Here is a 26865-nt window from a genome sequence, read left to right as displayed (position 1 = left end):
CTTTCTTAAACTGAAAACTATTTAATTGCAAAGAGAAACTCAAGACTAACAACGTGCTCAAATCAAAAGGCTATTGCGAAACAAAAGATTTCCGCTGCGTGTGTTATCAGTCTGATTGATCTATCTTCTGATAGTCAGTGAGATTTATAACATCTCTATTTATCAAACTCGACTGAAGCCTTACGTGCATCAGTTAAGTTCTTGTAACTTAACTGATAACTCCTTACTGAAGAGTCTTTCAGTATCAGTCGTCAACCCTGTTTTGGTCAAGTCTCTTTTCAGTAAACAGGTGTCTGAGTTTGTGTTCAAAGTTTCATTTTGATCTCTATATTGAGATCTTCATTAAAAATAGCCTATAGGTGTATTCCGCCGCCCTCCCCCCCTCCCATACACCTATTCGAGACCCTCCGGACCTATGAAAGTTTAGTATTGAAAAATACGACATATGAAAGTTTCGGCTTGAAAGCTTCCTCATCGCTCAGCATTGCCGAATGTGGGAAGTCATCACCAACGGACCAATCATCATCACCGAAATTGTCAAAAGAGTTCCTGTTGACCCAGCTCGGGATCCATCCGATGAGGTCCAGATCAAGCAGAAGGCAGACTTCACCACAGAAGAAATGAAGCAAGATGAGCTAGACAACCTCACCAAAGCATCATCTCCGGCACAGTTCTAGACAAGCATGTCGCCAAGATCATCAAGTGCAAAACTGCAAATGAGATGTGGGACATTCTTGAAAGAATGTGCATCGGATCCGAGAAAATAAAGGAGAACAAGCTGTCCATAGCTTGTTAGAAATTCGACTCCTTCCTCATGCTCAAGAATGAATCTGTCGATGAGATGGAACTCAGATTCAACCAAATCCTGAACGAAGTTCAATCCATCTCGAAGGATAAATACACTCAACGAGAAATCAACCTGAAGATTCTTCGAGCACTTCCACGAGGAGATTGGCAGATCTATTCAGTTGCTCATCAGAACAAGCCTGGATTCAGTCAGCTCCCGACAAACAAGCTCTTCTCTGACCTCTTGGTAAATGAGTTCGACATCCAGAGAAATCTTGGAATCAAGAGGATTGGAGGATCAGACGAAGATGGTCCATCAACCTCAAAAAGAATAGCACTGAAAGCTTCAGCAAAAGAAAGCAAGAAGCACACAAAGGAACCGACGAAACTCAAGCCCGAAGACTTCTTCAGTCAATATGCTTTGTTGACTGAAAGATTCAACAAGATGGAGTCCAAATTCCGCAAGTATAGGAGGTTCCACAAGCAGCACTACAAAGGAAAAGAAAGAGAAAACAAGTCCAGATATTCCACTGACAGAAGCGGAGAAAGAAAATCAACCGCTTTCGACTTGAAAGATGTAGAATGCTTTGGATGCAAAAAGAAAGGGCACTTTCGAACTGGATGCCCTGAACTGACGCATTCCGAGCGCAAGGAGCTGAAAGCCAAGAAAGATCGCAAATATGCGAAGAAGAAAGCGATGGTTGTTGAAGATGCAGGATCTTCCGAAGAAGCATCAGAATCATCCGACTTCAACTCTACCAGCTCAGATGATGAGAGCCAAGCCCTGATGGCCAACGAAACTGAAAGCGTGGCCGACAACAGCTACGACAATGAAATAAACGGCCCAGAGGTAAACTCTCACTCAAAAACTCCTTATACTGATAACTCTCTAGTGTTTTCAGGAGATCACACAGAATTTGGAGAAAGCTCAGCCGATGAAACTGATGAGTTCGATCAGCTCATGATTGATCACTATCAGTTAAGGAAAATGTTCGAAGATCTCCTCAAGCAGAATTAGAAAATAGAAAAGGAGATCAATGATGAACGAGCCAAGAATCAGACAATCATCTACTTTCCGGATGAAACTTATCTTGATCAACTGATCATGGAGAACAGTCGACTGGAAGAGAAGCTAAGAGTTTCCAATTCAGAGTGTGACAGAGCATCTCATGAAATCAAGAGGCTCAATCACAAATTGGAAGAAACAGTTAAGGACTGCATGATGAAGTCTCCCATGATAACCAACTTTCCTTCAAAAGGCCTCGTTGAAAGCATCGGGGGAAAGGTTGCTCCAACTGATAAAGGAAATAATATCATGATCAACAAAGTGGATGATTGATGCGTCTTTGACTTTTGGGCCATTTGGCCCTGTTTTTCTCTTTGTTTGTGTCAGTTCAGGTCCGTCCAGGGGAAAATCTTGTTGTTAAGGAAGGAGAATCCAGTGGAGCAGAAACGGACGAAATGTGGTCGGAATGGGTATTACCAAAGCCCAGATTGCAATGTCATGTTTACCAGCATGGAGCCTAGGCACAGTACCTCTCAAGTCTAACTTGGAGTATGGGAATCCGAAGTGACCCACCTGGTATGAATCAAACTGAAAGAAGCAATCCGTCTGACCACTACAAGGAGAAGCAGACAGCCGAAGCCGAGAAAGGAAAGTAAATCCCGAAGATTTGATGGAAGAATGCTGAAAGATGGAGAAGAAGCTGGAAGCATCTGGGAAAGGTGAAGGTTGACTACAGCATGCAGCTGGAAGATATCTCCAATCGAATCAATCAAGGATTGCACTAAAGAAGGAAAGAAGATCTCGATGTAGATATGAAGCAGGCGCAGCTAGGGTTAGCCCTCCACCGTTTTGCAGTATAAAAGGTTGAAGCATCTGGGAGCGGCGTTGCTCCGGCCTGGAGCCGGTCGGCCTCCTCGTTTCTCCTAAATCACTGTCGACGCTGTCCTCGTTTCAGAAAGGCAAGAATCGTCGCCGCCGAACAACTGCTGTTCGGGGCTCGGTGAGGCCGTGTGAGTTCGCCCCTATCCCGACCGTCGTCGTCGTCATTGTTATTCTGATGCAGGCGTGACGACGAGAGTTCGCCGCCTTCTCCCTCCATTCCGGCAGTTGGGGTTCGGCAGTTGCTTGGGCAGTCGGCCCCTTCTCCCAAAGCTAAGTTTAACTCTCTCAATTCCGTTCAATGTTCTAGTTTTTGAGGGTGTGAGTTCTCGTGATTGCTACTCTAGAGTGCAGTGAATGTGAAGTATATAAATCCTCCTGTTGTAAAGCATTTCATGGCTATTTGAGGTAGATGAACTATGATCATGCTAGATATGGATGCGAACTGAATTGAATATTTGAGATAGCAAAAATACCTTGAATGTTTTCAAACAGATGGGTTGTTGTTGGGGTTGAACGTATTGTGGAATAACTGAAATGAATTGGTCTTCTGTTAATGCCGGTGAACTTTGATGAAAAGAGATGAATATTGAGGCCAAGCCTTACCTTGAGAGCTTTGGTAGAAACACACGGTTGTTCTTCAAGTTTTTGGTGAAATGAACTGAGAGTGAAAATTAGCATTTGCTGGCTGGGTTGGTATTAATAGAGAAGGTGACGCTGCATACTTGAGTATGCTAGGAAGATGAGCAAGCATAGGGTGGTTGGAGGTAGAGATTTGAGGGAACCGGGCAACCATTGGAGGGCGGCTGAAAGACTCTTGCCGGTGGCTGATGAGATGGAAGTGCAGAGGGGTGGCCGGCTGTTGCTTCAACATTCTACTATTACCTTTTTCTTTCTCTTTGAATATTTTGTTCCAAACTTGAGAAGTGGGCCATGTAAGTCTCAACTTGTAATATACTATGAATTTCCCAAGCTGGGAACTAAATTGTAATCCGTGAACTGTAAATAAATACTGGTTCGAGTTCCTAAATATCACGTTTCTGTCTCCGTTTGATATCTGCTTTCTTGTTTGCCAAAATCAAAAGTCTATAATATAACTTAAATTAAATCCGTGGATTTAATCTGCAAAGTTGGAAATAATTCCAAGACTTCTAGTAGCACTAATAAAATATAACTGCATCTGTTTTTCAATTATTAAATAACATGACTTCGCTGAGTCAGTTATAACTTGGAAATAATAATTACCGAAGGGTTCAATAATTCTCATCGTGATTTACTCACGCGATACAAAAGCATAAAGCTAAAATAATAACTTCGTCTCCGATAAATAAATTAGAATCGTAAGCTGAATTCTCATAAACTGTCGACTGGATTCCATTTCCTGTGTATTTAAATAACATAAAAAGAGCGGGTCACTACATGATAACTGGTGGTCAACTAACTGGTGCTCTACAACTGCTGACGTGGAAAGCAATGAAGACAAGTCTTCATCTGAAGGAAACTCATCCTGATAAGTCAACCAGGATCAGTGGTATCGACTGACTACAATGATCAGTCGATCAGTACGTACTTTCAACTTACTATTTAAAAACCAGTTATTTTAGTTATGAATATTTTTGTCTGTATTCAAAAGTTTTCTCTAACTGATCAGTTTGTTTCAAAAATTTTAACTGATTGTTGGGAAATGAAATATCCGAGAATGACAAGTACCTTTAAGAAGATTTGATTTGATTTCACTTGTCCTGATCTTTTCTAAAAAAAATTCCAACCTTTTGCTCTGTAATCAAATTCTTGAGAATTAAAGAACTCTAACACTTGAGTTTGAACAGTTTTAGTCTATTACAATTAAGGCCTATGGATTTTGGTATCATCAAAACAAGGATCAGGATATTCCATTAAGTTCCCAACAAACCCTAAACTATTTTCGCACTATCAATTATATCCTTAACTATTGAAAATAATTTTTTAAACCTTGAACTATCAATTTTGTATCGATGGTACCCTTTATCCATTTTTCATCTCTTGAATTTTTAATGAGTAATGCATATAATCATGTCGTTTTATATAATATAAGTAAAAAAAAGAATAATTCCAAATACATTGTGGTACCCGGTGAGCCACGTCAAATTTTTGAAGCTAAAAAAATGAATGAATGGTACAATTTATACAAAATTGATAGTTCAAGGTTTAAAAAATTATTTTCAATAGCTCAGAATATAATTGATAGTGCGAAAATAATTTAGGGTTTAAAATGATATTTACCCTAAAAATTAAGGTGTGTAGAATTTTTTGTCACGATAGTTCTAATAATTAACATCCAAGTTTTCGAACATTAAGCGGATCACTGTGTGAAAAAAAAATCAGACGAGGATAAAATGTTGAAGTAATTAACATTCTTGAAAACGGCGAAATAATTCGATAATTTCTAGAACATCGAACTAATGATTTCCACAATAAATGCACTTACACCCGGTGGTTGACAATTAAAGACTTATGGACTTCAAAATTTCTTTATTTGAATATATACTAAAAGGGTCCATATATTTATACATGTTTTCTATCTAACACCATCCTTATTTACTAAATTGTAAACAATAATCAGTTTTAATTCAGTGTATACTAAGAATTTGTGATGTATAAACAAAAAAAAAATAACAGCATGTAAAAAAAAAAACATCCAATACTGTTGAATGAATCTTTTGGATTCTTAGTAGTAAGACGTTTCATCAAACCAACAAATTAATTTACGTAATTATAAAAAATATATATATTTGCTGATCCTTTTTTTGATTAGTAATGCAAAAATGGATTTATTCGAACAAGATACGCTCAATATATATATTAAATCAATTTTATTGAACCGATATGAGCCATCCCAAATCTTTTTAATTTAAAAAAAAAAAAGTAATAAATGGTATCTTTCGAAATGTATATACAACAAATATTTCGCATAATCTTTCAGTTTATACGTCTGCAAACAACATATTTTTTGGAAGAATATTATACATACAAAATCCACCTTGATATGGTACTAAATGAAATAAACTAAATCAAACAAAACTTAAAAAGATATTGTCCTTTAAATAATTCAACGGTAGTTTTGTAGTTCCCCAATAACGTAAATTTAATAGGGAATAAATTACGTGATATGAATGCGGAATATGATACCATACAAAACTTTTTAGAAAATAATCACAAATAAAAAATAATAATACTTTACAATAACTCATTGATGTCCACTCGAAACAAACTATATATATGTTCGTCTAGATTTGGAAAGATATTCTAATACCCATGAACCCACCATATTCTAGATCTGAAAAAATGACACAGAACAATGATAATAACCGAACTAATTGTTACCATAAGTGGCCAGCAGATATGAAAACGTCTAAATCTTTCGACAATCCGTATCGACGATTTCTATGTTGCAAGTGCAAAACGCTAAGTTAGTAACCATGTTTTTATTTTTTCCTCTTCTAAGTTTTGGGTTATACGTTTTGAGACTATTAATCATTTGTCGGCTGTTTATCCTGTTGAACACAGGAAGGCGACTGCCATTTCTTCCAATGGGTCGATCCTGATGTACTGCCATACCAGAAATGCTTCTTTCAGCATATTCGAACAGAGAATGATCTTCTCCACAAAGAAATCTATAAATTACATAATTTAATCCGTGACTGGGCAGAGGATTTACGGGAACAAGCACTGAAGAATCAGACTTTAAAGAAAGAAGGATAATTTTTTATTATTTTTTTCTTTGGAGTTATGTTGCTGGTTGCTATATATGTTAAAATTCAATGGTGAAATGTTTTTTTTATCATAGTCAAATATTCAAAGCGTCATATGATGCATGATTTTGATGGTTGTGGAAATGAATGTTAGAGTAAGAAGTATGAAAAAATATAATATTGTCAATAATCGTTAGCATATAAAGTGCTACAAAAAATACACCCGAAATTTGACTAACAATTGATGAAGAGAGAAAAATATGCTTGGCTTAACAAATCATTATTCAAATAGACTTCCTTTGTAAGTTTAAAAATTATAAATCTACACTAAATATAACAACGTACGTAGAGCGTTGTTCGTTAAACGAAGCACACCATATAATATATATAACTATATAAGTTTAAAACCTGTGAAAAAATAATAAAACTATATTTTCCAAATGTGGCGAGCATATGAAAAAATAAATCTTATTAAGTTGACAAATTACGATTTATTTTGTTATAAATTGTTGTATAGTGTTAAACGAGCATACTATTTAAGTTTTGTATATCTTGTGAGATGCACTAATTAAATAAGACTATTTGTCACGACCGGGCTTAACTAAGGATAGTTAATCCGGGGAATCATGACCAAGGGAGGGAATTAAGAAGCGGGAATAAGAAAGGGATTAATTTGTAGAAGCGGATCGAAAGTTTACACTGAACCAGAAGAAAATTCTAATGTATAAAGAAGTCACTCTTTATAAACTTGAAAGGATTTTACAAGCCAAAGATGTTGTTTACATACGAGAATCACAATAGAGAAGACCTATTGTGATCTTTACACAAAATAAGTGTTCGAAGCGGAAGACTGACTGGAGAGGCATGTTAAAGACATGCGTCTCGAAATATACATTCATACAAAACAAAAGACCGCTCGACACCGTTTCATCATCGTCTCTGCTCAACCTGCACGTTTATAAATACATACAGGGCTGAGTATAAAATACTCAGTGGACACATGCCAAAGATACGTACATGCATACTAAAGCTGTAAATTATCATGCCTTTTCTCATGGCGTACAGAGGTTTTAGTAAAAAGTCTGTACCCACTAGTCATTTACTTGAACTAAAGTTCGTCTGATCAGACTATGTTCTTTTGTACTCTACCATATCTGCAATGATAACTGTGTGCCGAGAAGGTGGCCACCTTCTACGGTCACTGACCGGCCGATATGCTAAACCGGCTCACGGTCCTAGACCGGCCGATACGCTAAACCGGCTCACGGTCCTAGACCGGCCGATACGCTAACTGGCTCACGGTCCCTTGTGTACACTAATCCTGTCTAACATCTGGATAGAACAGGACCCGAATTCGATTAACTGCTGGTGTCAGATAGGTATCATACATAAATCTTAAAATTGATAGGCAATGATAATAGTTTGCAAGATTTTATTCAACTGCAGCATAATCTAAACTTTGATTTTTATATAAGAAAGCCCACCTGATCGTGGTCTGATGATTCAGGTGATTCGGAACTATGGATTCACCTTCTTTTGTATATGACCTTCAATATAGATTTACTAACTAAGTAAATAACGAGAAAATAATATGGATTTAACTTAAAAAACACTTATGTTGGTTTTAAGGTGATATTTCTATTGGAAATCTTGGAATGGAGACTAGTTGTTTGACAAACTTATCAACAGCCAACTTAGACTGAAACTGCAATAATTATAACTCTGACATTAATCAATTCTATTCACACTAATTAAAGATAAATACTAACGTAGAATTATTATAAATTCCTTCTTTCTTTTTAAAGAGCTTGATTCTAAGATGATCTAATATAGGTTTAACTACTAACTAAAATAATTCTATATTTAATGCTTTAATTAACTACTTCTAAGTATAAATAAATAGTTAATCTTATTTACATAAATTATTGGGCTGAAAATAATAATGCAGTTTGTTTGAATAAATCAAATGTCCAATTAAAATAAATCTGGGCCATTTACAGAATTAATCCAAAGCCCAACAAAATTTAATTGATCCTATAATTAGTAGCCCAATTAACTATTTTTAGACTAAATAAATTAAGAATCCTATATTCTTCCCTTTAATAAAAGGAACCAAATTAACTTCTCTTTCTTATCTCCTCACGCTCACATACATCTACATTCTCTCTCTGCGTTCCTTCTCTCTCTCTCTCAACTCTGTCGTCCTCTTTCTCTCTCCCTGTCTCCGGTGAGCGTCGCCGGCCTTCGCCGCCTCCGGCGCGGCGAGGTCGGCCTCTCCTCTCCCCCCTTCCTTTCTCTCCATTTCTCCTTTCCCTATGTTTCAATCCCCAAATTATAAAATCAAAATCCTAGGGTTTCTACCTCTCTTCATCCCCTCTGGAATTCGTCTCTCCGGCGAAGCCTGCTGCCCCGCCGTCGTCTCTGTCACGCCGCTGCCTCTTCTGACTCAGGTAAGTCCCTGTCTCTCTCTCTACTTCTATCTCTGCTCTCTCTCCCTCGAACTCCCTCTCTCTCTGCCCTTTCTCGATCTCTCGCTCTCTCTCTCTCTCTGTCCAGGGCGCGGCGGCCGCCGCAAGCTACGACGGCGCTTGCAGCGCCGGCGCTCGCCGCCGCCTGCCCCGCTCCTCTCTCCCTCTACCTCGTTCTGCCTTTCTCACTCTCTTCCTGTTGTCTGTCTCTATCTCACACTCTATCTTACTATCTCTTGCTCAATCTCCCTCTCTCTTCTACTGCAGCAGCCACCGCGGCTGCCGTGGCTCAGGCAGCGCCGATGGTCGCCGCCACCAGCCGCTCCTCCGTCGCGGTGGTTCGCGGCCTGCCGCTGCTAACCTCTCCTTTCCCTTTCTCTATTTCAATCACCAGTTCAAAATCTAATTCCAGCAAAATCTCCAATCTAATTTCTATTTCAGCTTTAACATCACAAACTAATGAATCTCTACTTGTTCTATTCAGGAACCGAGGTTTCAAGGGATTACTCAGAGTGACAGTCGTCTACTGCTCAAGATTCAATTTTTATATGATGTAAATCTGTTTATTTATTGATTATCGAGAAACTGGGATTGTGTTGCTGAATCTGAATAGGGATGTTTGTAGCTTATTACTATTACTACTGTTTTCACTATTTTTAACTCGTTATTATGTGCATAAAGAGAAAAGAAAGACTACCTTCTTTATACAAACTGCACAAGCTGCTGTAGACGATTATAGATGATTTGCTTATAGATGATTTGCTTTGTTGTTTGGAATTAGCAGAATGGGAAAAGGATGAGACTACTGTAACTCACCATATTTATAATAGTTTGAGTCGGTTAAATGAAGTAGCTGGGTGGAAAGGTGAGAGATACGTGTTAAATCACATGATACGTGTTGTATCATGCTCTACGTGTTCTTTCACAAAAATCTTGTTTCTTTACAAGATAAATGCAGCCAATTCGATCTGATCAATCCATTCAAGAATAGAGTAACAGTTGGGTTAATGAAATTGGGCTTCTTATTACATTTTGGGCCAATACAGTTATTGGGCTAATCTAAAACTGAATTTATAAATAATAATTGGACTGTATTTACCAAATAAAGTCCTAAGCCCAAATAATAATATGAATAATTGAATCTATATTTCTTATTTAATCAGTTAATCCCAAATAGAAATTGGATTACTACGGTCCTTATTTGACGACTATCTATATTAGAATCTAATATGTGAATTTAATTATATATTCAACAATAGTGTAAATACGGTGGGGCTACTACATCCTACCCCTCTAAATAAAAATTTCGTCCCGAAATTTGCGTACCTAGTTAAACAACTCTGGGTATTTGTCTCGCATTTTGTCTTCCAGTTCCCATGTTGCTTCTTCCTGGTCGTGATGTCTCCACAAAACTTTCACCAATACGATTGATTTATTTCTTAAATCCTGTGTTTTTCGATCCAGGATAGCTTCTGGTCTTTCTTCATAAATCAAGTCTGAACTCAAGTTTATCTCTTCGTGATGAATTACGTGTTTGGGGTCAAACACGTATTTCCTTAATTGCGATACATGGAACACATTATGAACATTCCCAAAACTGGGTGGTAAGGCTAATCTATAAGCAACTTGGCCTATTCGTTCCAAGATTTCATAGGGTCCCACAAAACGAGGTTTGAGTTTTCCCTTCACGCCAAATCTAACTATTCCCTTTGATGGAGATACCTTCAGAAAAACTTTATCTCCTACTTCAAACTGTAGTTCAGTTCGGCGCGTATCTGCATAGGACTTTTGTCTATTTTGGGCCTCTTTCATTCTTGTCCGAACCTGTCGGATAATTTCAATCATTTCATTAACTGCGTCCGGCCCTAGATTCTTTCTCTCGCCTACTTCATCCCAATAAAGTGGCGACCTGCATTTCTTTCCATACAATACCTCGTATGGTGCCATATTAATGGTTGCTTGATAGCTATTATTATAGGCAAATTCAACCAGTGGCAACACTGATTCCCAAGCACCGCCTCTATCCAACACTATTGTTCTTAGCATATCCTCCAGTGTTTGAATTGTTCTTTCCGTCTGTCCATCTGTTTGTGGATGGAAGGCAGTACTAAAATTCAGCTGAGTGCCTAGCTCTTTCTGCAGACTAGTCCAAAATCGAGAGGTGAATCTTGAATCCCTATCCGAAGTGATTGACATAGGTATTCCGTGGAGGCGTACAATCTCCCGGACATACAATTGAGCTAGTTTGTCAGATCCATAAGTAATGGAAATTGGTATAAAGTGGGCACACTTCGTTAGTCGATCTACGACTACCCAGATAGCAGTGTGGTTTCCTCTTGATTTGGGTAAACTAGTAACGAAGTCCATCGTAATATGGTCCCATTTCCATTCTGGAATCGGTAACGGTTGTAGCTTTCCATAAGGTCGTTGATGCAACGCCTTCACCTGCTGACATGTCAAACACCTCTCAACGTAAGAAGCTATGTCTCTCTTCATTCCGTCCCACCAAAACTTCTTCTTCATGTCCTGATACATTTTCGTACTTCCAGGGTGAGCGGTGTAAGGTGTGTCATGAGCTTCACTCATGATTGTATTTCTGAGCTCCTCATCACATGGAATGCACAATCTTCCTTCAAACATAATAGCATTATCAGCAGCTTCCTCGTAACCTGTAGGTTTGTCCGTTCTGATTTTCAAGCGCAATTTCTCTAATATTTCATCTTTCCTTTGCGCATTGATAATTCTTTCTCGAAGATTCGGTTCCGCCAAAACTGTTGCAATGATAGATTGCGTCGTATGTGGGGGTTGTACCACTTCTAAACTCATTCTACCAAAGTTTTCTACCAGTTCTTTCTCCTGAGTAAGGAAAAATCCCAACTGTGGTTGAGTTTTACGACTTAAAGCATCAGCAACCATATTAGCTTTGCCAGGGTGGTAGTTTATTCCACAATCGTAATCCTTTACTAATTCGAGCCACCTTCTTTGTCTCATGTTCAAATCTTTTTGCTCGAAGAAGTATTTTAGACTCTTGTGGTCTGTGAAGATTTCACATCGTACCCCATAAAGGTGATGTCTCCAAATCTTTAGCGCATGTACTACTGCTGCTAATTCTAGGTCATGTGTGGGATAGTTCAATTCGTGAGGCCTAAGTTGTCGAGACGCATAGGCTATCACTCTTCATTCTTGCATTAATACACAACCTAGTCCATTCTTTGATGCGTCAGTGTAGATGTCATAACCTTTATTGGCTTCTGGTACGGCTAAAACTGGTGCTGTAGTCAATTTCCTTTTCAGTTCTTGGAAGCTTTCCTCACATTCACTTGTCCATGTAAACTTAACTCCCTTTCTGAGTAATTGTGTCATGGGTCTTGCTATTTTCGAAAATCCTTCAATAAATCTCCTGTAATACCCTGCTGAACCTAGAAAGCTCCTTATTTCATTAAGGTTAGTTGGCGCTTTCCACTCTTGTACTGTCTGTACTTTTGCAGGGTCCACCTTGATTCCCTCAGATGACACAACATGTCCAAGAAATGTTACTTCATTGAGCCAGAATTCACATTTGCTAAACTTCCCATAAAGTTGTTCCGTTCTTAATGTTTCCAGAACTATTCTCAAATGTTTTTCATGTTCTGCTTGATTTTGAGAATAAACCAAAATATCATCAATGAACACTAGAACAAATTTATCTAGGTATGGGTGGAAGACTCGGTTCATGAGATCCATAAATACCGCTGGGGCGTTCGTCAATCCAAATGGTACAACTACAAATTCGTAGTGTCCATATCTCGTTCTAAATGCGGTTTTAGGGATGTCTTCCTGTTTGATCCTCAACTGATGGTATCCAGATCTTAAATCGATTTTTGAGAATACACTTGCACCCTTCAGTTGATCAAACAAATCTTCAATCCTCGGCAGTGGATATTTATTCTTGAGCGTAATTTTGTTGATCTCACGGTAATCAATGCACATTCTCATTGTACCGTCTTTCTTTTTCACAAAGAGTACCGGTGCTCCCCATGGGGACACACTAGGTCTGATAAAACCTAGGTCCAATAGTTCTTGAAGTTGGATTTTTAATTCTTCCAGTTCCTTTGGAGCCATTCTATAAGGTGCCTTTGATATTGGGGCAGATCCAGGTTCCAAGTCAATCGCAAGCTCTATTTGTCGATTTGGTGGTAATCCAGGCAACTTTTCTGGAAAAATATCTTGGAATTCCCGTACAACTGCTACTTCATCTATTGTTTTCGTATCCTTAACTTCTCCATTTAAATAAACAAGATAGGCTTGAGAATCCTTCTTTTTCATCATCTTCCATGCTTGCAGCGCTGAAATTACGGGTATCCTCTTACCCATACTAATTCCATGAAAACTCGTTGGTTCTTTTCCTGGGAGTTGGAAAGAAATCTGCCTCTCATTACAACGGATCGTGGCATAATTCTCAGTTAACCAATCCATGCCTAAAATTATATCTGTGTCCCACATAGGCATAAGATTCAAGTTGTTTGCGACCACTTTAAAAGTCCCTAACTCTATTTCTAGGTTAGAGCAACAATGTGACGTGATCGTAGTCCCCCCTATAGGTGAATGTATTTTCATCCTATGATTAGCTTGTTCTGTTTTTAATTCCAAAGTATCCGCGCATGCATTTGCTATGAAAGAGTGTGATGCACCAGTATCAAACAGAACTATGACAGGTATATCCAAAAGTTTACCCATACCTGCCAGGTTTCCCTGAGTCTTCTCAGGTTGCTTCTGTTTCAGAGGATAAGCTCTAATTTGCTGAATCAACTGCTGATGTTGAGGATTCGGCGGTTGTCGTTGATGTTGCTGTTGTAGTTGGGGGTATCCTTGAACCGCTCTTAGAGGTTGGACTCGAGTTGGTTGGTTCTGTCGGAGTCCTGGTCCCTGTTGTTTAGTCGGGCAAAATTTTGAAAAGTGACCCTTCTGGCCACAGGTATAACAAGCATCACTACCAGCTTTACATACACCCGAGTGTACTCGATTACATTTTGGACAAGTGGGAGTCTTTTGTTGTCCTTGAATATTTCCCCTGGGTCCAAAATTAAATTGTTTTCCCAACCCTTGTTGTTGAGGTTGTCCTTGTCCCGGCCATATCTTTTTATTGGGTTGGTTATTCCCCGTGTCATTCCACTTTCGCTTTCCTTTAAAATTCTGAGACTGCATCGGTGGGGGTGCTGGTGCTGGTGCTGGTACAAACATTGGTATAGGTATTACCCTTTCTGTTGGCATAGCGGCTTCTATATCCAAAGCTCTACTGAGCGCATCTGCATAAGTCAATCCTTCATGACCGGCTAAGGTCATCCTAATCTCAGGTCGTAATCCACTGCAAAATTTCTCTGACATTTTCTGATCAGTATCTACTTGGGTCGGTGCATAACGAGATAAGTCACAAAATATTCTATCATACTCGGTGACTGTCATCTTACCCTGCCGGAGATTGTAAAATTCAGCATCCTTCTTTTTTTCGATAGCTTTTTGGAATATACTTATCATACAATCCCACCTTGAATTGTTCCCAAGTAAAGTTTTCCATTTGAACTGGAGTAAGAGCTCTCCGTTTAGTTTCCCACCAGAAATCAGCTGATCCAACCAGCTGAAAAGATATGCAAGACAAACGTTCTTGCTCGGTGCAGTGAAGAAAATTGAAAATACGTTCCATTGCTCTTATCCAAGTTTCAGCTTCAGCCGGATCTCCTGATCCGTTAAACGTTGGTGGATTTTGGCGTAAAAACAATTCTTCAGTCCTATGTTGTGGCAATGGTGGTGGTGGTGGTGGTGGTATATCCTGTCCTGCTGGTTCTTCCATCACCCTTCTAGGTCTACCTCGTGGCATTCTGATAATTACAAAACAAATATAGTAAATATTGTCTTGTTATTGTACATCAAGTTTGGCATTATCATAACTGGCTCATAATTAATACCCATCTAGTTAACATATACATATAATTCTCATTACCAAAATTGCCTCGAAAGGTCTTTCTGTACATTACTAGTACATAGTATGACTTTCCAACAGTCAAACATACTATCACACTACGTACTACATCACAGGACATTCTAATAAAATGAATGCCTCTGTGATCAAAAGGGCTTCGGAGCGTTTATACTATCACGACTAAAATCTCATGGTCACAATTAATCCAATTATTCTTAGACTTACTATTGCAAGGCAGTTACACGTGATCTCACTTCCGAATTTTAATTAATCATATTATCGTACTAAAACGGCGATAGTCATTTCAGGAATTCGTCGCATAAGACCCTGAAAAGAAAGACCATGCCTATGTCTCTCACTCAGGAGTGACATTCGCCTTTCACCTCCATTAGTAACTCGTCATTACAAACATATCGAAGTTACACACTACTAGATCTTCGTTCCTCTGGTGTCTATTCTTCTTAGTAGCTAGCCCCGAATATAATTACCTAACTCAACTCTGTCTCTATTCATTTCTATGTTCTGTGAAATCAATACATCTCCAACATCATGTACTATCTCAATCAACTAGTTTCTTACCTTTCTATATTCTTTGAGCAAGATGCGAGAAGGTGTCGAGTGTTTACTAATTAGTTAAAACTAGTCTAGCGGATCAAACTAGACTTGACTTGAAAGATTTTGAGGGTCAGTGCAAAAACTGCTCTGATACCACTCTGTCACGACCGGGCTTAACTAAGGATAGTTAATCCGGGGAATCATGACCAAGGGAGGGAATTAAGAAGCGGGAATAAGAAAGGGATTAATTTGTAGAAGCGGATCGAAAGTTTACACTGAACCAGAAGAAAATTCTAATGTATAAAGAAGTCACTCTTTATAAACTTGAAAGGATTTTACAAGCCAAAGATGTTGTTTACATACGAGAATCACAATAGAGAAGACCTATTGTGATCTTTACACAAAATAAGTGTTCGAAGCGGAAGACTGACTGGAGAGGCATGTTAAAGACATGCGTCTCGAAATATACATTCATACAAAACAAAAGACCGCTCGACACCGTTTCATCATCGTCTCTGCTCAACCTGCACGTTTATAAATACATACAGGGCTGAGTATAAAATACTCAGTGGACACATGCCAAAGATACGTACATGCATACTAAAGCTGTAAATTATCATGCCTTTTCTCATGGCGTACAGAGGTTTTAGTAAAAAGTCTGTACCCACTAGTCATTTACTTGAACTAAAGTTCGTCTGATCAGACTATGTTCTTTTGTACTCTACCATATCTGCAATGATAACTGTGTGCCGAGAAGGTGGCCACCTTCTACGGTCACTGACCGGCCGATATGCTAAACCGGCTCACGGTCCTAGACCGGCCGATACGCTAAACCGGCTCACGGTCCTAGACCGGCCGATACGCTAATTGGCTCACGGTCCCTTGTGTACACTAATCCTGTCTAACATCTGGATAGAACAGGACCCGAATTCGATTAACTGCTGGTGTCAGATAGGTATCATACATAAATCTTAAAATTGATAGGCAATGATAATAGTTTGCAAGATTTTATTCAACTGCAGCATAATCTAAACTTTGATTTTTATATAAGAAAGCCCACCTGATCGTGGTCTGATGATTCAGGTGATTCGGAACTATGGATTCACCTTCTTTTGTATATGACCTTCAATATAGATTTACTAACTAAGTAAATAACGAGAAAATAATATGGATTTAACTTAAAAAACACTTATGTTGGTTTTAAGGTGATATTTCTATTGGAAATCTTGGAATGGAGACTAGTTGTTTGACAAACTTATCAACAGCCAACTTAGACTGAAACTGCAATAATTATAACTCTGACATTAATCAATTCTATTCACACTAATTAAAAATAAATACTAACGTAGAATTATTATAAATTCCTTCTTTCTTTTTAAAGAGCTTGATTCTAAGATGATCTAATATAGGTTTAACTACTAACTAAAATAATTCTATATTTAATGCTTTAATTAACTACTTCTAAGTATAAATAAATAGTTAATCTTATTTACATAAATTATTGGGCTGAAAATAATAATGCAGTTTGTTTGAATAAATCAAATGTCCAATTAAAATAAATCTGGGCCATTTACAGAATTAATCCAAAGCCCAACAAAATTTAATTGATCCAATAATTAGTAGCCCAATTAACTATTTTTAGACTAAATAAATTAAGAATCCTATATTCTTCCCTTTAATAAAAGGAACCAAATTAACTTCTCTTTCTTATCTCCTCACGCTCACATACATCTACATTCTCTCTCTGCGTTCCTTCTCTCTCTCTCTCAACTCTGTCGTCCTCTTTCTCTCTCCCTGTCTCCGGTGAGCTTCGCCGCCTCCGGCGCGGCGAGGTCGGCCTCTCCTCTCCCCCCTTCCTTTCTCTCCATTTCTCCTTTCCCTATGTTTCAATCCCCAAATTATAAAATCAAAATCCTAGGGTTTCTACCTCTCTTCATCCCCTCTGGAATTCGTCTCTCCGGCGAAGCCTGCTGCCCCGCCGTCGTCTCTGTCACGCCGCTGCCTCTTCTGACTCAGGTAAGTCCCTGTCTCTCTCTCTACTTCTATCTCTGCTCTCTCTCCCTCGAACTCCCTCTCTCTCTGCCCTTTCTCGATCTCTCGCTCTCTCTCTCTCTCTGTCCAGGGCGCGGCGGCCGCCGCAAGCTACGACGGCGCTTGCAGCGCCGGCGCTCGCCGCCGCCTGCCCCGCTCCTCTCTCCCTCTACCTCGTTCTGCCTTTCTCACTCTCTTCCTGTTGTCTGTCTCTATCTCACACTCTATCTTACTATCTCTTGCTCAATCTCCCTCTCTCTTCTACTGCAGCAGCCACCGCGGCTGCCGTGGCTCAGGCAGCGCCGATGGTCGCCGCCACCAGCCGCTCCTCCGTCGCGGTGGTTCGCGGCCTGCCGCTGCTAACCTCTCCTTTCCCTTTCTCTATTTCAATCACCAGTTCAAAATCTAATTCCAGCAAAATCTCCAATCTAATTTCTATTTCAGCTTTAACATCACAAACTAATGAATCTCTACTTGTTCTATTCAGGAACCGAGGTTTCAAGGGATTACTCAGAGTGACAGTCGTCTACTGCTCAAGATTCAATTTTTATATGATGTAAATCTGTTTATTTATTGATTATCGAGAAACTGGGATTGTGTTGCTGAATCTGAATAGGGATGTTTGTAGCTTATTACTATTACTACTGTTTTCACTATTTTTAACTCGTTATTATGTGCATAAAGAGAAAAGAAAGACTACCTTCTTTATACAAACTGCACAAGCTGCTGTAGACGATTATAGATGATTTGCTTATAGATGATTTGCTTTGTTGTTTGGAATTAGCAGAATGGGAAAAGGATGAGACTACTGTAACTCACCATATTTATAATAGTTTGAGTCGGTTAAATGAAGTAGCTGGGTGGAAAGGTGAGAGATACGTGTTAAATCACATGATACGTGTTGTATCATGCTCTACGTGTTCTTTCACAAAAATCTTGTTTCTTTACAAGATAAATGCAGCCAATTCGATCTGATCAATCCATTCAAGAATAGAGTAACAGTTGGGTTAATGAAATTGGGCTTCTTATTACATTTTGGGTCAATACAGTTATTGGGCTAATCTAAAACTGAATTTATAAATAATAATTGGACTGTATTTACCAAATAAAGTCCTAAGCCCAAATAATAATATGAATAATTGAATCTATATTTCTTATTTAATCAGCTAATCCCAAATAGAAATTGGATTACTACGGTCCTTATTTGACGACTATCTATATTAGAATCTAATATGTGAATTTAATTATATATTCAACAATAGTGTAAATACGGTGGGGCTACTACACTATTACAATAAGGAAATGAGATTGGCTTGTTTTGTTCAACTAGGAAAAAAAGATAAGTTCACACTATTCAACCAAAATATACCATTTTCAAATTTTTGGGTTGGTAAAATTAATATGGAAACTAACTTATTGTCCTTTATTGAGTCAAACAGACAGCTACATAGGCATTAGATACTAAATAAATTACTAATTGCGGTATAAACATATTATCTTATCTTAACCAAAACTATTACAGACAAAAGATTTTTAATAAAATAAATCGCCACTAATAAGTGTCTACATTTCACATGCGACATATTTGTTGAATAACTAACTTTAATGATATGAACAAAATAAACGTGATCCATCATAGAAAATCATTTCAAAAATTTACACTAATAAACTGATAACGCATGACTAAATTCAAATAGGATAATTGTATTAAGATATCGATTAAATATTTTTTGAACATCTCGGTACACAGATATGAACCGGTTGATAATGATTGAATATAAAAAGGATATTTCAAAAAATAACGATAAACACCACTTCTTGCATAACTTATCTCAAATATTATAAGATTTATAAAGTTACCACTAACTATAATGATATGCATATGCTAATACTGATCAAACATAAAAAAGTCATTTCAGCAAAATTACGCTAAGAAGCTCTTACTGCTTAACTAATTAAAAAATGATAGTTATTTAAATTTTTTTTTTTTTTTTGATCGGTCAAAGTCATGTTAGATGTTAGTAGTTAGTTCCCCATCCACTCCAAGAACCACCTTATCTCTCCATTCACCAAACTCCACCTTATATCTCCAATCACCAATTCGTTCCCAAGAGGGATCGAACCCGGGTCACTTCACTTAAGTGAGGACCCGGTGGCCAGTGGGCTAAGCCCCCTGGTTGATAGTTATTTAAATTTATTGAACAACAAAATAAATTGTTTAGAACAAAGCAATAATGATCGAACATATGAATAATGTTTCAGTTCATAACTAAGCCAATAAATGATAAATTTATTAAGTTTAAACTATCCACCGTCAAATCGTTTAGCACATAAAGAAAAAAATCAATTGTCAAAACATCAACCAAATAGTAATTCATCAAACTTCGACCCATCCGTCTCAAGTAACACACCATATCTTTCATGTGAATATTTCAGGACTTGATCCTTAAACTTGTTCCCAGACCATTCAATAATCGCTGCACAGTATCTTATCCTCATTCGACAAATTGAGGCATAATTTGTATCCAATAATCCACATTTCCACCTAGGCAAAGTCTCTCCCTTGAAAATTTCAATGCATCTCATCAGATGAATCCCAGCGTCTATGATGTTCGATCCATCAGACCATTCAAGATCTAAAAAGTAGATAGTCGATCTAGAAACCAAGGCACCCTTAGACTTCTCACCAAGATGAGCTAAGTATTCCGACAACAATTTGCATTGTTACAACAAATATTTAAGTAAAATAGTAAAATAGTAAAATGACACAAACTAAGGCATAATTTTTGAACGCTAACTTACAAAAACGCTGCAGACATTGTAAGGTCGTCCTTGAACCTGGTTGTCGTTTAGTAATACCGAATTGTTTAGTACGAACATTATCCCTTTACGTGTGTCAACACACAACGCATATGGGTGCTCCTCGTCAAAAATAGGAAAGAAAAATTGTAGTTGCGTTAGAAGTGTTAGTAGTAGTCAATAAAATGGTTTTTATAAAAAACCAACATAAAATATTACCATATCTATAAGTCCAACTGGGTTGCTCTTGGACATACGCAAATCATTGGATAGTGCCCGATAAAAAATCGCATGTTGTTCTTCGTATGACATGTCAGTCGGATAAATGCTATCAATCTGCCATTACACGAAAATAAGATGACCCATGATACGTACTTTATAATTAAAAGTTTATGCTATCAAATACTTACATATATGTCTGTGGATCCAAAGAAACGTGTCGGCCTACTAACACCGCTATAATTCTCCATGTTGTTCAGAATGGCCGACCATGCATCAATTAAAGATGGCTGTATTGAATTTCCAGGCTTCAAAAACATCATGTCATATTTCCTTAACTCAACTTCTTTGAACGAGAACAAGATTTCCCCACTTCATATAGTCCAACAGAAACAACTAAAATCATATCAATACATAAAACTATAAAACTGTATATATTTAAAACTGCATAAGTTCAAAAAATCGTACACGTCAGCTCCACCAACGTCAAAACAGAACGACCCAATTGCCTTTTCGTTATTGCTCAATTGCATTTTTGTGCAGACAGTATTATCAATTTCTTTCCCCCGGGAGTGTGATCATTTGTTGTATAATTTTTTCCTTACGCAACCAAGAATTGGGGAATCTCCAATGAGGACCTTGAAAATAAAACAAATGAGCCATGTTAATACATTTGAGATATAAAAGATTTTGAAACATACATAGTATTATTTGGACATACATCTAATGTCATTCTGCTGTGGTTGGGATCAAGTTGTTGAAGCGCAGCCCTCGCTTTGGTGGCATCAGGTACCTACGTGAATGAGAAGCTATGAATCAATATTTACCAAAATAACACATTTAAAAAAATATATAAAGGCTTACAAATTTAACGGGTGTCTGGAAACCGATGTTTTCATTATTGACTTCTACTTGTGGCACACCATTCCTCTATTTTAACACCCGCACTTTAATATATTTAAATGAATTATGATTGTATGTTTAATCTGATCTTAACGTAGTGGTCTATACATATTAAAAATCATACCTGCACATTCTTCATTTTGATGGATGACGGAGGTGTTGTTGATGAACCTGGTGTCTGTGTAATTTACATAACAACTGAGTGTATAATTAAATGGAAAGCATGAGACCCAATATGTAATAAACCACAACACATTAATTGTAAAGACTGTAATACATAATGAATCACCTCGTTCCATAAAACAGCCTCATCATCAGCAATGGACAAATCAAACTTTAGGATTTCATCTTCTTTGATTTTGATGGATTTCTTCTTGGTATCTGCTTTGGCCAATACAGTATCAACCCATGCTAGGAAATCATCTAGATATTGTATATAGTCCTTTATATCCACAACAACAGTAGACGTGTGTTCGAAAGTTGGTTCAGATACGACGATACGCATACCAGTCAATAATGATGCCGCTTTAACACTGTCTTCAAAAAACTTTGTTTGCCTCTCACTCATGGATGCACTGTTCGCAAGTTTGCGGAGTTCGGCCATCTTGTCTGCAATGAACTTGGCATCCACTCGAAGTTTCTTTGATACACTAAACTCATCAATTCCACCATTCAACGGTATAGAGCTTGATGCTTCCAAAGTTTTTGACCGAACATTATATCTCGAGGGCAGTCTTAGAGCATCGCGCAACTTCCCAATTCCGAAAGCCGGTTTAGCCATTTCCAAGCGTTGTCGTTCACATAAGTCACTACTAGACCAATTCATCGATATTGGGAACATTCTTTTGGGAATATCACCAATAATATTGAATCGATCGACATAAAATAACTTCATATAAAAAATGAAAGTTGTTATAAAGTATACGAGATACCTAAACAATATTTAAATAATATTTGTAAAACAAAAATTTAAATACAGTTCAACTTAAGTAAAGGGACGTACCACCACAAAAAGGGCTGGACCTGTGTAGACTCTCGACTCATCACCGCCCCAAGTGTCTCTATTGTCAACCAAACTTCTGAACATATATTCTCCCCAGTCCCATTTGTCCAAATTGTTCACATCCTGCAGCGTGTTCAATATATATGGATGAACAGTGCCATTTGAACAACTCTCAAACAATGAAAATCCCAATGCAATCATGAAGTGTCGTTTAAACTACGTCCCTCCATTCTTGCAACTTAACATTTCACTGAGCACAACACCAATCTTTATTTGATCTCTGTTGTCAACATCAAATAAGTCTAACCACTGTTGGAAAAGTTCACAGTTAGATTGGCGTTCAAATGAAACAATTTTGTCAGGACCCTTTGGGATACCAAACACACGGTATACATCATCAGCCGTCACCTTTACACGACTAATATTGTTGATTTCTAGCATGCCGGTCGTTGGGTTGAAATTATTCAACGTCCAATACGCCAATCGCCCTGGCAAATCCTTTACTTTTAGTTCAAGAATATTTTCAAATCCAATGTCCCTGACTGCATACTTCTGAGAAGAATTCAACTTCAATAGAGCATCATGGAACGCGGAAGGTGTTGTCCTCGTGTTCAAGGTAGGTAACTTAGCTTTCCCTCCTAACAAATCGTTTAAACGATCTTCATGTTTAATGGTACGACGTGCAAACCTAACTATTTTTGTGTTGGATAATGATTCCACATCGCGTGCATCACCAATAACAGTGTTTGTTGAATATTGTAGCGGAGGTGCAGATGCATTAACTGTAATTAAAAAATTAGTCATTTGTACAATTGGATTTGCATGTAGTGTTCGAAAACTATGAATAATCACAAATGCATGTGAGCTAACATACCATCTACTACATCGACCCTTGAGATGCGACGTGGTGATCGAAACGAAGCAGGTGACTTGCCTAAACATATATCAAATTTGTTAGTATTAAATCAACAACGTATTATTTATAAATCAAACATCACACACTTGGAAATAGTTTACCTTCTGCTATTTGTAAACGTTGCGGATAAATCAATTTGGTACGCTTTTTATCCGGAGAAATGGATGAATCACTGGGTGTGTCTGTTACACAAAAGGAAAAAATCCAATACGTAATATGCAATTTATTAATCAATAGCCAAATGCCCTTCAAAAATAATAAAGATATACATGTTCTTTAGAATTAACCTGGAACAACAACTACTTTTTGTTGAAAATGATCTATGTCTGCCAGACAAAAGAAAAAAACAGTACGTTTAGTGTCATCGGAAGCAGCAAAAGAATAAAGAATATTAATTTGTGCAATCTGTACAAATATGTCAAATAATTTTACATAAAATACATGATGCATAAGTGAATCCGTTCAAACGTGTGTAGGTCATGAACATTTAGTACAACACTCATAAAGTTGACTTTTGAGGATCTCTTTCGTTCAAAGTAATTTCAATACTGATCCGTTCAAACGTGTCTACCTCATAAGAATTGCATCTATACAACAACACTCTTCGTTTAAAGTATTTTCAATACTAATACGGTACAACAGCACAACTGTTATGTTGTTTTAAAATACAATTAAATTAACGCCAACACCCAAGCACATAAAAATATAGAGGAATAACGAAAATTTGATGCATTTTTTATGTGTTCATCAAGCAGAGTAATCAATAACCTCAATTTGTCGCTGATTAAACTTCAATGGCTAAGAATTCCGAGTACGATTCATAAGAACACACCGACGACAAAGGATTAAAAACTCGTCCTTCTATACTCTTCGTTCCGCGGCAATTGCAGCACAATTCGTCGACGGCGAGACCAACAAAAGTAATGACTAACCTACCATTTATAATGATGATATGGAAAACAGAATGATATATAAAATCGTATCCCATTGTAACGAACGAAGTTTTGCAGCTGATATGGAAAGAGAGAATTTTTAGGAATCTTGGAAAGCTTACCAATTTCAACTCATATAAATTTACTGTATTAACCTTTACGAACGCATTATATGTAAACTTAAGGACAACTAATTTTTATTTTGAAAAAATCTACTAAAAATCTCGTCCATTGATCTTGTGATATCTAATGAACCATATTATGTCTCTTTACTCTATACAAGGGGCTGTTTTTGTTGAATTGGACCCTATATATATATATATATATATATATATATATATATATATATAGATAAGGGTTCAACAGAGAAGCTAAATATTGTGGAGAATAGAGCATTCGTAAAATAAAAACGAACAGATCTATAATTTTAATGAACAGATCAATGTACCGCATGAACAACAATTTGCCCCGGGTTTGAATCCTGTTGGCGGCGAGTTTTTCTATATTTTTACAAAATACGTCTGTTCATTACTTATGTTGATCTGTTCGTAAAATATATAGATTTGTTCGTTCTCTCGAAAAAGATAATTCTCTGTTGAACTCAACCCTATATCTATCTATATATATATATATATATAGTTCTAGAGAGAACTACATTATTTGTGAGAAAGTGAGAACCATCAAATCTAATGCATCTACTATAAAAATTAATGCATTCGTTGTTAAAATTAATGCACTAAAAAAATATAAAAAAAATGCTCCCTTCAGAATTCGAACCCATGATCTGCATTCATCCAACAAGATGATGTATCCACTGTAGATCTTGATGATCAAATGACTGAAAATGGTTCTCCATTCTTCTTTTAATTAGTGGTTCTTTCTTGAACCTCTCCCTATGTGTGTATGTATGTATGTATATATATATATACATATATATATATATATATAGGAAAAAGTTCTATTGAGTAAAATAAATATTTAAAGAAGTGAGAAAAAATCTCATCCATTGATCATGATCCACCAAACGGTCCAGAATTAAGAATAAATCTCGTGTACAGATTTTGATGAACATATCAACAATTGTGATGAATATGTCAATAATTTTTTATGAACGGACGTATTTGTTGAAAAGATGTATTTGTTTAAAATTTCGCACTCCAGGATTCGATCCCCAAACGTTCAATAAAATTATTGTTGTGTTCATAAAAAAACTATTGACATGTTCAACGTTCCTAACTTTCAGAAAAAAATTAATTTCTCCATAGAACATAACCACATGTCAATATTTTTTTATGAACATAGCAATAATTTTATTGAACGTTTGAGGACGTTTGGGGATCGAATCCTGGAGTGCGTAATTTTAAACAAATACATCTTTTCAACAAATACGTTCGTTCATAAAGAATTACTGACGTGTTCATCACAATTGTTGATATGTTCATCAATATCTGGACACGAGATTTATTCTTAATTCTGGACCGTTTGATGGATCATCATCAATGGATGAGATTGTTTCCCACTTCTTTAAATATTTGTCTTTCTCAATAGAAAATTTTCCCATATATATATATAAAGAGAGAGAGAGAGAGAGAGAGAGATGTTAACAGCTACTCTTGAAATGAGGTACACACAACACACAAGCAGAAAGCTCGTTCACTCACCAATCGATCACGAAGCAACCGAATGGGGGAGAAAGCATAATCAAAATATCTCTCAAGCGGCGCCCCTTCCTCTTTCCATCTTCCTAAGAGCATCTCTAGTGGGGCTCGTTGGGCCGGCTCGAGCTGCGCTCCAGCAACCCGCATTGCTGGCGAGTTGGGCGGCTCAAAAGGTGGCGCGAGCGTTCGCACCGGGTGCAATGAGTTTATATATAGCGCATGCATTGTACGCCCCTATTTAAAAAATAAACTAGATTTGAAGCGCAGTTCAATTGGTAAAAATAATTATCAACCAACCTTAAAGTCGGTGGTTCAAGTCATGTATGCGTGTGTTGTGAAATTAAAAAAAAATTGTAAATATACGTAAGGATGATATCTGATAACGTGGGCTAGCAAGTTCAACTATTTTTACCCTTTATTTTTAGTTTAAAAAAGGGAAAAATAGCACCAAAATCCTTGTGGTTTCACGAAATTCGCATATTTCCCTTGACCTTCAAAAGGTAGTGATAAAATCCTTAACCGTTGCTCCAATTCTCGTTTTTCCCTTAAGTGACATTTTTTGGCCATTAATTAGATGACGTGTCACCAACGTGGCACACTTATGCTGAGTAGATTAATTAGAAGCTAAACGACGCCGTTTTGCGTCTAACATAATAGCGTTAAAATCCCTTAAGTTTGACGCAATTCTCGCTTTTCCGTTGACCTTAAAATGATGTTTTCTCGTCGTTTTGTTGAGCTTCTTGTTGAGGGTGTTGGTTGGTTGAGAGAACAAGGCAGTCGGCGGTTGTGTGCCGTCATTTGACTTAGGGGCAGAGTTGAGAGAGATGAGGAGGCTGGAGTCGGCGGCGGCGGTGTCGCTGCACTGCCCAGCCAAAGGCGGATGGGAGAGGACAGAGAGGGAGATTCAGAGGGTGTTTCATTTTGAGGGAGTACAGATGAAGGATGAGGCCGACGCTCCTCGCCAGAGTTACAGGGGTGGCCACCTCATGCTTGTGTGTCCACGGCGGCCGGAGGAGAAGAGAG

At 37.6% G+C, this 26865-nt stretch overlaps 2 long non-coding RNA genes across 2 annotated transcripts; both read left to right on the top strand.

Moving 5' to 3' along the window:
- Positions 1–8503: 8503 nt before the first annotated feature.
- LOC130994715 (uncharacterized) lies at positions 8504–9581 on the top strand. The gene is made up of 2 exons (XR_009091893.1): positions 8504–8852; positions 9355–9581. It is a non-coding gene; the product is annotated as an uncharacterized LOC130994715 (long non-coding RNA).
- Positions 9582–17046: 7465 nt separating this feature from the next.
- Positions 17047–18126, top strand: LOC130994714 (uncharacterized). The gene is made up of 2 exons (XR_009091892.1): positions 17047–17397; positions 17900–18126. It is a non-coding gene; the product is annotated as an uncharacterized LOC130994714 (long non-coding RNA).
- Positions 18127–26865: the final 8739 nt, after the last annotated feature.

Source organism: Salvia miltiorrhiza, chromosome 7, assembly GCF_028751815.1.
Source record: "Salvia miltiorrhiza cultivar Shanhuang (shh) chromosome 7, IMPLAD_Smil_shh, whole genome shotgun sequence".
Taxonomy (NCBI): Eukaryota; Viridiplantae; Streptophyta; class Magnoliopsida; order Lamiales; family Lamiaceae; genus Salvia; species Salvia miltiorrhiza.
This window is presented reverse-complemented; position numbering and strand designations above follow the sequence as displayed.